The sequence below is a fragment of the Coenobita brevimanus genome, chromosome 80 (genome assembly GCF_032717465.1).
Source record: "Coenobita brevimanus isolate Jiangsu-jjx chromosome 80, ASM3271746v2, whole genome shotgun sequence".
In the NCBI taxonomy this organism is placed as follows: domain Eukaryota; kingdom Metazoa; phylum Arthropoda; class Malacostraca; order Decapoda; family Coenobitidae; genus Coenobita; species Coenobita brevimanus.
The window spans coordinates 7,532,104-7,546,805 of record NC_137033.1 but is presented as its reverse complement, the minus strand read 5'-3'; positions in this window follow the sequence as shown (position 1 = coordinate 7,546,805).

Sequence of the window (14,702 nt, the reverse complement as noted above, 5' to 3'; positions counted from 1 at the left end):
AGGACTAGTAGTTTGAAAGGAATATGACTGGGGAAATCTGTAGTGTATATAAACAAAGAGGAAAACTAGGAAATTATTAATTAATTTCCATTCTGGTATAAAAAATAATGCTGCAATATAAAGATTCTAATATCCTCCCAGCAGCAACTTCCTATTCCGCTCTCTCCATCATATGATAAAACAGACGTGAAAAAATTGAAGCAATTATTGTAAAGAGTAACTAAGCTCACCCAGAATGAAAACAAACTGTGCGACATTTTTTAATTATTATTTTTTTTTCTCACTAAAGGTGATATTACCTTGGCAGAAAATTTTCTAACATACGAAAATGCTGTACGAGTACCAAGACAGAAGTTCATATGTAGTTTCGCCACACTAAAAGTAATGATTTTCATGATAATTCGTCAAAATTACATTTTTGTGTGTCTGACTCCGGGAGAGGTTTAACAGCTCGTTCCCTGAAACTTAAAAGTCCTCTTAAGTTCCACACTTCATCACAGTTACATAGAGCACAGCATATTTTCTTCACCACCCAGTGAGTACAGCGATTCATGGCGTTGTTACGTGGGAAAACGATTTTTTTGTTTTTCGTATATAACGTAAAAGAAATAACATATTCAATGATCCCAAGCACTAAGAATTTTCACAGCCAAAAAAAAGACAAATTTTCAAACGAAAGTCGCTGCAATAACTCATTATGCTGTCTGCTTTTAAAAACCTAAATAACTTTTACTGCTTCCACCCGGATCGTGGAGGAAACATTTACAGCAAAATCAGAGTGAGATATCGCAATTTTACCTCAGATACTTTTATATTCCACGCGCCGTTTCCAATAAAATTTCGAGGACAGTTTTACGATACTGCCTGGTAATCCTCAACATTCCCTGCCAATTCCAACTGAAACGATTGTAGATGGGGGTGAAGATAAAGAGTGGAAATTTTTTAGTATCTTTTTCATGTCCTCACAAAACAGGTTGGGTAATAGCATATTTCACTGTTACACATATCCTCTTACTCATTAATACGCCTGCTGCTGTTCAGTCTGATTTTTTTTAGTGTGTTCCTTACCTTCTGTGCCATTCTCCTTTCTCTTCTTATTAGCTTCTATAAACAATTTCACATGTTCGTTTTCAACCCTCTTAGCCCCCTCACATCTTATTTTCTAGTGTACCAATTTTCTCTTCACATCACCTTATCATTATCAGTCTATTCACGGATATTCTCCAGCCCAGCTATGCTTTTGTCACATTCCCTTTCCCATCTTTTCCATGTCAGTTAATATCCTCTTTCCCTCTTTTCTAGTTCACCTATGCCTCTTCATATTCTCTTGCCCATCCTTTCCTTGACAGTATACATCGTCTTTCCCTCGTTTCTAGTTCAACTATGCCTCTTCATATTCTCTTTTCATCCTTTCAATGCCAGTTTACACACTTTTATCCCTTTTTCCAGTCACTCTATGTCTTTTCACACTCTTTTCCATCCTTTCTATGCCAATATACTCCTCTTTCCCTCTTTACCAGTCCACCTATGCTTCTTCATATCCCCTTCATTCATCCTGTCTGAACCATTTCGCATCCTCTTTTCTAGCCTCTCTGAGCCTGTTCACATAGCATTTTCCAGTGCGTCTGCATCTCTTTCATCCTCCTTTCCTCTTTTCCACTCCATCTATGCTTGTTCACCTCATTTTTTCCATTCTCTCTCTCTCTCTCTCTCTCTCTCTCTCTCTCTCTCTCTCTCTCTCTCTCTCTCCCTCTCTCTCTCTCTCTCTCGGTCGCTCGCTCGCTCTCTCTGCATATAGATGAGAACACGCATGTGGCTGTGATTAACTAGTCCTCTGATGAAGGTGCGACTGGTGATTAAGTGGTGACGAGAGGTGGTGGGTGATGAAACGGTGATGAAGGGAGCATTACGCCCTGATGGTGATGAAGGTGGTGATGAAAGGACTGAGATGGGAGTAATGACGATGGCTCCTTCCTCAGCCTCAAACGCCTCCACTGATTGGGGGGTAAAGGTGATTGGTTAACGAGGTGGAGTTTAGGGAGATGAAGTGGTGATGAAGGGAAGATGAAGTGGTGATGAAGGGGTGATGGAAATGGGGATGGGAAGGTGACTATGGCCCCTTCTACGATATTTAATGATAGGGTTATCGTGATGGGTTAATCCTGTGACTGTGGCGTGTTTCCGTGTATCGAATAACGCGGTTCATCGTAATCATGAAGTGGAATAAACAATCAGGAATAGGGGAAAATAAACATAAGGATTTCAACAAAACTCAGGTCAGTTCGTCTGGTTCCCTGATAGTGTCTTCCACCATATAAAAATTTCCTACACTAAATTAAGGCAGTTCCCTCCCACCAAAACCTACAAGGGATAAAAAATAGTGAAAGGAGGGCAGAATTGCTTTGATATCTTAGTACAAGCTGTATAATGGACTCTCAGCCGTAATGCGTTATTTGGTGAGTATGACCCCCTCCTCATGATTCTCCAAAATAAAAACGATCAGAAATAGATGAAAGATTTGAATGAAACTTCGCAGGTGAATTCGTTTGGTTACTCCAAAGGTCTTCCTCTATATGCAATTTTTCAACCATGGTTTTTAGGAGGGTTAGACCCCTCATCAAATAAAAATGAAAAATAATAGTGAAAGGAGGGCAGATAGGGCTTTGATATTTCACTGCATATTGTAGAATGGATTCTCATCGGTACAACGATATTTGGGGAGCCTGATCCCCCAGTGATTATTGTGGGGTCAGCTCTCCTATCCCAAAAGGAAATATGATCCGAAATAGGTGAAAATTAGCATAAGAATTTCAACGAAATCGGTATACATATCGAAGGAGTGGATATGCGATTTCCATATTTTCTCTGAAAGCACAGAAAGAAACTGGACATCTACTTTATTCAAGGTTTCTCTTGAGCAGAGGAAAATCGCTTGACGTTAACCGAAACAGAGAGCAAAGAAAGAAATTCTTGTTACCACTACACGGTTTTATGGAGCCTAGAAGGACTTGTTGACCTCGAGGTGTTGGATATAATGAAAATCATTTACTTCATTACTAAGAGACTCTAATTAGCGGAATAAAATCGTCTGGTGGTAGCAGGAATAAACTAGGAAAAGTCATCATCGTACTGAAGAGTATGAAGGCAGGCAAGGTGGGGGTGCATGCTCTCCTTTTTTGACATACCAGTGATTACTTATAAGAAAGGAACATTGTTATTTATCATAGATATATAATACATACATTAATCCTATCATAGAACAGTTTAACTGAAAAGACGGATCTGGTTATATATTTTGAGGAATCTGGTAATGAATCATCAATATTTTTAACTCCTGGTAATTCCGCTTGGAATCATGTAACCTCCGTTTCCAAAGTGCTGGATCCGGCCTGAAAGGCCAACACCACTTTACCATCACGCCTAGCCTCTTCGGTCCGGTGACATTACTCACTTTGTACTTACTACTTACAATTTTATTTTGCTTAGAAGACACAGTTGATTGTGAAGGGGGTTAATGAAATCTGCATCTAACCACTACAATTAAAAAATCCTCTCGAGCTCAAGGAAATCGTCTAGCCGAAGCAAGAAAAAAATCTTCAGCCTGAAAGAAGTAACCTACCACCCTCATTACTGTTATCACCTCTTAACCCCTTCAGGACAGCGGCATCATTTCATTTTTCCTGCCTCCAGTGATTTCATTCAGGTTAAGAAAGATTCTAGCACTGAAGGAGGGTAATGAGTCCGCTCCAGCTTAGATGTACTCCTGACTTAAGAAATATCGTCCACCGGTAGCAAAAATAAAGTGGAATAACAAGACATAATTGACTTAATTTCTTCACCTTGATAATGTTTTTTTTTTTTTTTTTTTTTTTCAGATTACCTCCAGGCAATGCAAGTCAACCCATTCACTTTCAGTTAAAGTCTTGCTCTGCACATTCATTCTATTCAGCTTTAAGAGAGACTTCTCAAACAAGAGAGGTTATATTAATTTCATATCTCCTTTCAGTGCAACGCAAATCCTATAAACTAAAAAAAGCATCTGGTGCCGGATTGATGAAGATAAAAAAAGACTATATGATGGAGTTTGACTAAAATCATATAAGGAAGCAAGAAAATACATCCTACGTCCCAAGGCTAAAGTTTATAATGCAATCCAATACTGAGCATTGGAGAGTGGACTGCTGCCAAGACCTCGCTATTAATCCATTCCCTACTCTTCCCCCTGCTTTGTCTCCTATTCTCCCTGATACCAGAGATTTTGTTCATGTTTGGAGAGTGTGCTGATAGTGAAGGGGTTACTAATTGTATATCTCCTCTGAATCATAGCATTTGAAGAGAGAGAGAAAGAGAGAGAGAGAGAGCGAGAGAGAGAGAGTTATAAAGTCATCGTATTGAACTCTCTCTCTCTCTCTCTCTCTCTCTCTCTCTCTCTCATATCACCACTGCCAATACCATCTTCATCACCACGAGTGCCTTTAATAAGCCTTAATCACGGTCAATATTATCAGCGTTGGTAATTAATGGGCCTCATCAGTGAAGGGCTGGGTGAGGGTGTGTTAAGTATCCCATCGCCACCCCTTCATTACTATCATCATCACCATCATCAAAGCACAGTACACTCTCATCACCTCCCCTATCCAAAGCAGATCAGGCCAGCCCCAGTAATTGAACAATAATCAAGGCAACTCTTATTCTACACAAGCTAACGTATCTCTGGTATATTCAGTCAAGAGTGAGTCCTAGGAGCTTGAGAGAGTTTAGCCCTGACTTGGAGCGGCCCCACCTCCCTGTTCTTAGAGAGTCAGTCAGCTTCTTTAACCTCGTCAGTCTAAGGATTTCATTTTTACACCTTCGCTTATGCCATGCAGATTGTAATGTTTTGTTTGGTGTGTGTGTGTGTGTGTGTGTGTGTGTGTGTGTGTGTGTGTGTGTGTGTGTGTGTGTGTGTGTGTGTGTGTGTGTGTGTGTGTTTGCTCGTGATCGCGTGCTAACATTATATATTAAAGTTTTAACCCTAGTTTAGCCAGCTTTATTGGAGGGAGTGAAGGTCAGCAAATGAGTTGACCTATTGTTATTTAAAGTAATAGGTCAAATGTTAAAGTCGCATATCATGGTAAACATAAACGAGTTTGAACTGATGTAGAACTGAGGTTGTGGCAAGGACAAAACGATTCGATCTGGAGAACAAGCAAAGATCGACGTCACAGGGCATGGGAAAAGCTCTGCGTGTGTGTCTGCATGTGAGCCGAATTTTCTTTATTAATTTTCATCAAACTTGGCGGAATGACTGAGGGTCAGTCAAGGGGTTAACCTACTGCTTTTGAGAACAATTGGTCAGAAGTTCAGATCAACTTAAATTTTTCAAAATTTAATTAGGACTAAACCTGGTGCAATGACTGAGGGTAAGTAAAGGACGAAGGGAATCAATTTTGAGAACAATCAGTCAAAGGCAAAGGTCACAGGGCAAAAACAGTTTTGGTCTAATTTAGACCAAGTTTGGTGGAAGTGCTGAAGTCAGCTACGAGGTTGACCCCCGCTTTTTTTTTTTTTTTTTACACTGAGTGAAAAATGATGGCCATATTGATAAGTAATCTGGAACGTATTTGTACGATTTAAGTCAAACTCGATGGTTTGGTTCAAGGTAAAGTGAGGACGAAGTGATCCCATTTTGAGAACAGTTGAAAGTGAAAGTCACAGGACAAGGTCAAAGTGTTTGACATTGTATCTCATGCAGCAATGATTTGATCTGGACCAAACTAGGTAGGCTGACTGACTGTTAACCATGGGCGAAGAAAAGAACGGATTCTGAAAATAGCAGATGTAGGAGCTTCTTTAGGAACGACTTGGTTCGTCTGATTCTCATTAACGATTTTCAGATGCAGAGTGCTTCACTCCCTTAGACTGTAGCGACTTCTGCAGTGTCACACCCCACACACCACACCACACCACACAGAACACCATTTCACCCTCTCACACTATACCACCAAACATACCATAACGTCCTCTCACACCACACCACACAAAATCATCCTCCCACATCACACTACGGCAAGGACATTAAACGAACTAACCTGAAGATCCCACATCTTGTAGGCTTGTACTTTTTACTGCAGCGAACAGACGATTTTATTCCGTTTACGACACCACAGTATTAGTACAGGGATGAATAAAAGCTGTATCTAATGCATCCAGTCCCAGTAGACTATCATAAGCTAAAAATAATGGTGTGTGAATAGCAAATTAAAATAATACAAATGTCCATTAATCGAAGCTAATTCTATACAGTGATGTCTTACATTTCACTCGCTCGATGTCAGGCAACAAACCAACCAACATACAGAAATGGGGTCATTTTAATATAGATTATACTATACAATTATGCTATACAATTTCAGGGGTATAAGGAAGGAGGAAAGAGAGGCGAGAGAGTGCTAGTACAAGAAACACGTCACTCTTCTCTCTTGTTATGCTGGTAGTTTCAACGCCGGACCAAGGACGAATCCATCCCCTCCACTCTAATCAAAACGCCAGAAATGAGTCATAACTAGGGAACTGGTGGCGTGATTTTCCTGGAAATTGTTTTATTCTTCAAATTAGAGCATTTCAGTGATACCTTGCTCTAAAAAAAAAATTTGCACTGCTTGTGCCATTTTTGCTGTTACGGTAACAAACCAACAAACATACAGAAATCGGATCATAATGATATAGATTTATTAACTGCCACTACTAGGTCTTATTACCTCCGCCAAGGATGTTATGTTTTACCCAGCCTTGGTTTGTTTGTTTGTTTGTCTGTCTGTCTGTATGTTATCAGGATTACTCAAAAAGTTATGAATGGATTTTGATGAAATTTAGTGGAAGGGTGGACCATGGGCCAAGGAAGAAACGTTTTAATTTTGGACCAGATTCGGATCTGGATCCGTAGTATTCCGCACAATATATCCACAATTTCTCAATGAATTTCAAGGAAATTTTGTGGAGAGGAGGGCCATCGACCAAGAAAGTATTTATTAAGTTTTGAGGTGGATCCGGATCCTATGTCCACGGATCCGGATCCGGGATTACTCAAAAAGTTATGAACGCATTTTCATGAAATTTTGTGGGACGGTTGGCCATGGGCCAAGGAAGAAATGATTAAATTTGGGAGCGAATCCGGAGTATCCCGCTCAATATCTCCAAAAGTTCTCATTGAATTTCAATGAAATTTTGTGGAAGGGTGGGCTATATACCAAGAGAGAATTGATTAAATTAGGGGGTGGGGAACCGGATCCTATATCCATGGATCCGGATCCGGATCGTTTTCAATGGTAATGGCATTAGCGGAAGTATACGCTCTCTCAGTGTTTTCTAGTTACTGTTAATGGATTCTTAACACATTTTACGCTCCACTTCCTCATTAGTGGGCCATAGTAAAAATAAAAATGCCTTAACTCCTTCGACCTGAAAACGTATTTTTTAATTGTATCTCGAACGGGATGGAGTCCGGCGAGGTATTATTTTTGGTCGCGTTTCTTTGTTTATTTGTTTCTTTGTTTGTTAGCAACATTACGGAAAAACGGCGGAATGAAATGACATGAAACTCTAAGGATATGTGGGCACTGGGCCCAAAGGGAATTTATGAAATTTTTTAAGTAATCAGCGACCTTCATAGTCGGGTTTTCAGAGGGCTCTAACTTGAAACCGGCTGAAGATAGAGATATTCACTATTATGAACATACAGGAACTCGTAATATGGGATTTCATTTGACACCAAGATCTTTGACCTTGAGTAACCTTGAAACGTCAAACTCAAGGTCAAGGTTATCCAGGGGGCTATAACTCGAAACTGTTAGCGTATAGATATTTACTATTATCAAAATATAGGAAGTCCTGTTTGGACTTTTAATTGGTACCATGACCTTTGATCTTAAGTGACCTTGAAATGTCAAACTCGTTATGGCATATTTTACAAATAATTGGTATTGACAGAAAACAAGTTCTATTTCATTTGCGCCATAACTTTAAACTTTAATTGTTCACTGACACTAAATGGTATTACCGATTCAGTATTTAACAGCAATAAAATAACTGCTGTCGATCGAGGTTTGTTGTGTCTGGCACCACTTGTATTCTTGCTGCTTCCAGACGATTTTATTCAGGTTAGCAGAGACTCTTCTAGCTGAAGGAATTAGTCTTCATGAACCTCTTGACAATGAGAGGTCTTTCCAAAGTTCAAAATAATCATTCAGTATTGGCAAAAATCAAATACCAGTATAAAAGACGTTGCCAAAATACTGATTAAACGCTTTCAGGTGCGGTGACCTTTTTTTTTTTCATTTTCTATTTATTCAACCAACTTTCATTCGGCATTGGTCAGCTTATGAATAACCATTTTTAAGCGATTATTAAATATTTTATTTAATTCTTTTATTTCAGAGAGTCCCTATTATGATGAATAAACTTGTTCAACAGTTGCATGAATAAAAGGAATAAGACGTCATCCTCCGCCCCGTACATAAATAATTCAGAGAGGCCGATATGTTCAGCAGGAAAAGCGGTAACGATTGGTTATTTGCAGCCTTATGATGATGATAGTTAACTATTTCATAAAGATTGTTTTTCTAACTGTTCTCGGTACTGACAAACGATTTTATGATTCAAAAGGACCTCTAGGAGAGAAGAGACTATGCACAAGTAGCAGCTCCTTCATGCACAATTTTCTATTTTGATCCAGTTACTGAACTAACGATTTTACTTGGCTTAACTCTTGCACTACGATGACGCCTCTTTATTTTTTCCTATAAGGAGTGTATGTTTTCACCTCTAATCGTTTGTTAGTTTGATGTCTGTTAGTAGGATTAATAAAAAAAACAAAAAGAGTGATTTTGACTAAATTTGGTGGGTTGATAGCCCATGTCCCGGGAAACATTCGATTAACTTTTGGGACCGATCCGGATTAGTTTGTTTGTCTGTTAGCAGGATTACTCAAAAACTAAAGAAAGATTGGGATCAATTTGGTGGGAAGATAGCCCATGTCCCAGGGAACAATTAAATAACTTTTGGGACCGATCCTGATAGCATTACAGATTCTGGATCCGAAAAAAACTTATTTTGTGAAAACCTAATCAGTGATGAGAAAACCAGCCCTATCATGAAGACTGGTTTGGAAATCACGTTGCCCTTGTCGGAAAGATGCGCTCCACTGACTGCCCCTCTAGTATTTTATTCTGGATTCTGCTGTCTAAAGCATGTACGACGGGGCAAAAAACACCTTTGAGGCCGGATGTTACAATTGATGGGAAGTTCAGATGTACATCCTTTTCATAACACTTTTTCGTGACCAGAACATATTCCAGTGTTAATCTCTTGCTGCTGCCCAACATTCAGGATGGGGAGGTAGCTGTTTTAGGCCAAGTTAACTGGACAGGGCTTAGCGACAAACTCTGAATAGCCTATTATAAATGAAAGGTGTGTGCAGTGGTTCATACGAAGTTCTGTACCATGCAGAGGTGTAACAATGGGGTAGATGGGTTCATGAGGGGTTGTTATAGTGCAGTGATGATAGATATATAGTGCAGTGATGGGCGAGATACATTGCAGTGATAGGAAAACGGGAGAGCTGATGGAAGTATGGATGACATGAAAGGGAGTAGTTTTGCTGATACAGAACGGGGAAACACGAGAGGCCGGCCGTACAGCGGGATGGGGACGAGGAGAGCGTTTTTGGAGCAAGTGCACTGAGCCACAAAAGAGTGCCGTCATAAAAGGGACATAGCACTTGAAAGCATGCATTACCTGGGAAAGAGCAGTACTGAAAAGAGTGCAACGCCACAAAAGAGTCAAGTACTGGATCAGACCACAATGCCAGTTGTAAAGGACAGTGTCATAGAAAAATACAGTATTACACGGAGAGCACTGGGAAATATAGAGAATAGTTTCTAAATAAATGCATTGTGAGAAATAGGATGGTGATTAAAAAAACAAAACAAAGGACAGTGTCAGGAGGACATTTACAAAAAAGGCAAAAACACTAAATACAGAGAATAAAAGGAGAGTGATGACAAATAAGACCTGTATCAGAACAGAGAGTATTACCGGTGGAAGAGGAGTCGTGACAAAAACAATACAGTTATACATATTCTGTGCTAGGAAATGATACCGTGTAACAGTGTGCAGTGATGAGAACGAGAAAGTTCCAGAAATGTACGAAAAAGAGGGATTAAATAAAAAACAGCAAAAGATATAAGGTACCAGTATAAATGGTGTCAATGCATGGAAACGCGCGCGCGCGCACACACACACACACACACACACACACACACACACACACACACACACACACACACACACACACACACGCACGCACGCACGCACGCACGCACGCACGCACGCACGCACGCACGCACGCACGCACGCACGCACGCGCGCACACACACACACACACACACACACACACACACACACACACACACACACACACACACACACAGAGCACTGGAGGTGTGGTGGAGGGGTTGGGTTGAAGGGGGGAGGTCTAGGCTAATTGAAAGAGACTGGGATTTAGGACGGGGACTTGCATGAGGGAGGCAGAATTATTGAATCACAGGTCCACTGGATTACTTAGGAGCCGAAAATACAAAGAACCTGTGAATTTATTGCCTTCTGGGACTGTAACTGTTGAAAATAAAAAAATCAGCAGGGTGAGAAAAAGATGAGAACAGTTACACGCCTGGCTAATAATCACAGAGGCTCCGAGCAATACATCCCATTTCGGTCACTTATCGATAATCAGTTAACTGCATAGAGCGTCAGTAATAAGATGATTGATAAGACTAATGCAACAGCGGCGGACATCATGAGATTAGGATCAGGAAGTTGGGGAATTACCGCAAGTAGTCTGCCAGTAGAGCGCCTAAAAATAGCTAGACTCGGACGTTTATCATAAGCACAGTATATGCAAATTCTGAATAAAACCAGAGAGCATAAAAACTAACGAGAATATCATCATCGTCGTCGTCGTCGTCCTCCTCATCCTTACCATCATCATCATCAAGCAAGCAGCAACAAAGTAAATCGCCCAAGGGCGTTTATTTCAAACAATATTATAACTATGGTATTTACTCTATGGATAAAGGATAGAATGGAAAACAAGAAAGCTCCTTGCCTTTCTTACAGCTAAGGGTAGGGTAATGACCAAATAAAGTAATAAAATAAGGACACTGAGAAATTCCTACTCACCACGGCATATCTCAACATCAGCTGGTCTTACCTTCTGGCGTGGCTGAAATGGAAGAGAAAGCGAATTATTAAGTGGAATGCGGAAGAGCGATGAGGAAGTGAACTTTGCTGGTTATATATCACGTCTATACTGTGACATTTCTACCTTACTCTGATGGGCAATGCTGATATCAACAAACAACAGACACAATAACAAGAACAACGTCAACGCGAATGGAAACTACGATAGTATGATAATGATACTAGATTCTCCTATAGTAGCTATTTGAAATAAAAAGAGTGCTTTTACTCAAGAAATTTCGTACCATTTGCCCCGCACATCCATCTATCTGTCTGTATGTCTGTCATCTATTTACCTATCTGTCTGTATGTCTGTCATCTATTTACCTATCTGTCTGTCTGTCTATAATCGTTTTCCTTTCTCTCTGATCAACCACTTCTTTTTACTTCCTGTAGTTTTTTGTTGTTATTTTTGTTTCCTTTGCCCCTCTTATTTTCCATCCTTATCTCATTCCCCGTCGTCAGTTATTCTTTCCCATTCTCTCTCATTTTTCTAACTTCATTCTTTCACCCGCCTCATTTTCTCATTCCTTCATTCTATTTTCCAGCCTCGATAGCGAAGCTGGTATTCTTTTCAATTTGTCTCTTTGTGTGTCTGTTACCACGATAACTTGGCAATCGCTCAAGATATCATCACAAAATTTTACATGTGTGAAGTAGGGAATATACGCGATCACGAGTACGACAGCAGTGAAAATAGGTCAAGATCTGTGTGTCTGTTACCACAATAACTTTGCAACTGCTCAAGATATCATCACAGATTTTACAGGTTTGTTGTAGGGATGAAAATCTCTTGTGAGTATTGTTTTCAGTTTGTCTGTCTGTCTGCGTGTCTGTTAGCATGATAACTTCGCAATCGCTCAAGATATCACCAAAAAATTATACAGGTGTGTGGTAGGGATGAAAATCAACGAGTTCGAAATGGGTGAAAGTAGGTCAATGTCTGTGTGTCAGTTACCACGATAACTTTGCAACCGCTCAAGACATCACAAAATTTTACAGGTGTGTAGTAGGGTTGAAAATCCCCTACGAGTTCGAAATTGTTGAAAGTAGGTCAAGGTCAAGGTCATATTCCGAGCCGCGCTAGATATGTAACGGTTCGCGGCTGGTGTGATTCCCCACCTTGGGAAGAGGGCTCTATTTTTTTTTTTTTTCTGTTTCTCATTTCCTTATTCTATTCTTTTCTCCTCCACATCCTCTTCCTTCACCCTTCTCTCTCCCCTTCTGCATTTTCACTCCTTCCCCCATTTCTCCCATTACCCCAATTTCATAACACTCTTCATTTTTCCTTACTAGCCCATTCTCTCCCCTCCCTCATAGTTGTCCCCCTAGTCCATTTTAATCCAACGCTAATCCCCTTTAGCTCCATCACTAATCCTTCTTTCATATTCTTTCCACATTTCCATCCATCACCACCCCTCTCCCACTTTCTTCCAAAATGTATTCCCATCCTTATATACTGTACTCTAGCATTTCTTCCATTTCCATCATTCAGACTGTGATGTGGACTGATAATACATTGTCCACAACCATCAGCATAACCATCACTACCATAACAGCAACGTCGTTCGCCACCTCACCTCACACAACCATCAACACAGCCATAACTACTACAACCAAAACCAGCTTTCCAGTCACGTCGCTTCATCCCTCCAATCCCATTAGCACAACAACCAGACTCCTCCATCCCTCCTCCATCCTCTTCATTCTGACTGATGTAGACTGGTAATTGTCTGATCACCCATCACCATAACCACCACCACCATAACTATAACCAGCGTTCCAGTCACCTCACTTCATCCCTCCTATTCCATTACCATAATACCACAACAACCAGACTCCTCCATCCTATCCTTCATTCTGGTTGTGACGAGGCTTGGCAATTGACTTAGCACACCCATTACCATAACCATCACTACCATAACCACAACCAGTGTTCTAGTCACCTCACTTCATACCTCCAATCCCATTCCCAGAACCGCTACTACAATCACTGCCATTACCACAACTACCAGACTCCCTGGTGCGCCACCATTAATTCCACCACCATTACCACTCTCATATCCCGGCCAGCTCCCATAAAGACACCATAATGCTAACTCCTTGGGCACTCAAGCAGAGCACCACCACCACCACCACCACCACCACCGCCGCCACCACCAGTTGCCTTCCCACCTACCCTACCATGTTTGATTAATGCTACCACTGTCTTTACTGTCTCTATCACCAGTACCAGAATCGCTTCAATCAGCACTTACTACCACCACTATCTCGAATACCTCTACCTATTACCGTTACTAATGAAGTCTGGTAACATTATCACTGATTACAACTATTACTGTCTATCATTACTGTCTACCACTATCACTGCCTGGCACTACCACATTCTACCACTATCATTGTTCACTACTGTCACTTTGTCACCCACTGTCACTGATTATCACTCACTGTCTACAGCACTCACTGATTGCCAGTATCACTGTATACAGTCTACCGGTACGAATGATCGCCACTGTGACTGATTACCACTGTCACTGACTACCATTATCACTGACTAAAACTGTCTGCCACTAGCACTGACTTCCATTATCACTGCTGACCTCTACCAATGACCATCACTTTCACCATCACCCACTAGCATCATTGCTAATACGATTATCACTCACTACGACTGTTAATGACAATCACTATTACTAACTTCTAATACCAGTGCAGCCTCTCTTGATTTTAAATACGACTATTGGCATAATCACTGACCCAGTTCCAACTCGTTCATGAGTTCATTACCTGGGGCCCTATTATCACATAAGACTCGAGTATCAGTATTACTGCCTCCACCATCATCTCTACCACTACCACTATCATCGCTTCCACTACCACTAACACCACTACATCTTCCACTGCTATCACTACTACCTCTATTGCCATCACCACTCTCACTACTACCACTGCAATCATGATCATCATCATCATCGTCACATTTACCACCACTATCGTTACTACCAGTCATCACCACCACTGCCAACACTAACATAAATACCACCACCACCACCACCACCACCACCACCATCACCACCACCACTGTTACTACCATTATCACCATCACCACAAATCGCAAACTGCCATTACCACCACTATCACCACCACCATTACTATCACTTCTATTATTGCCATTATCAGTGTCACCTCTACTCTTACTAACCTACCACCGGCACCACTACAATTACTACAGCCTAAAGATTCGTAAACCTTTTTTAGCTTCGTTGATGGCCAAGTGTTATCATATTGAAAGAAAAATCTGACTGGGAAGGAAGGACACTCATTCGTATGTCATTATTAAGGTTCGTCAAATTCCATGCAACTACGACTTAATGTTCGATCTGTGTGAATGACCAGGTTCTTGAGTCCAAAATAAATCGGCTCTA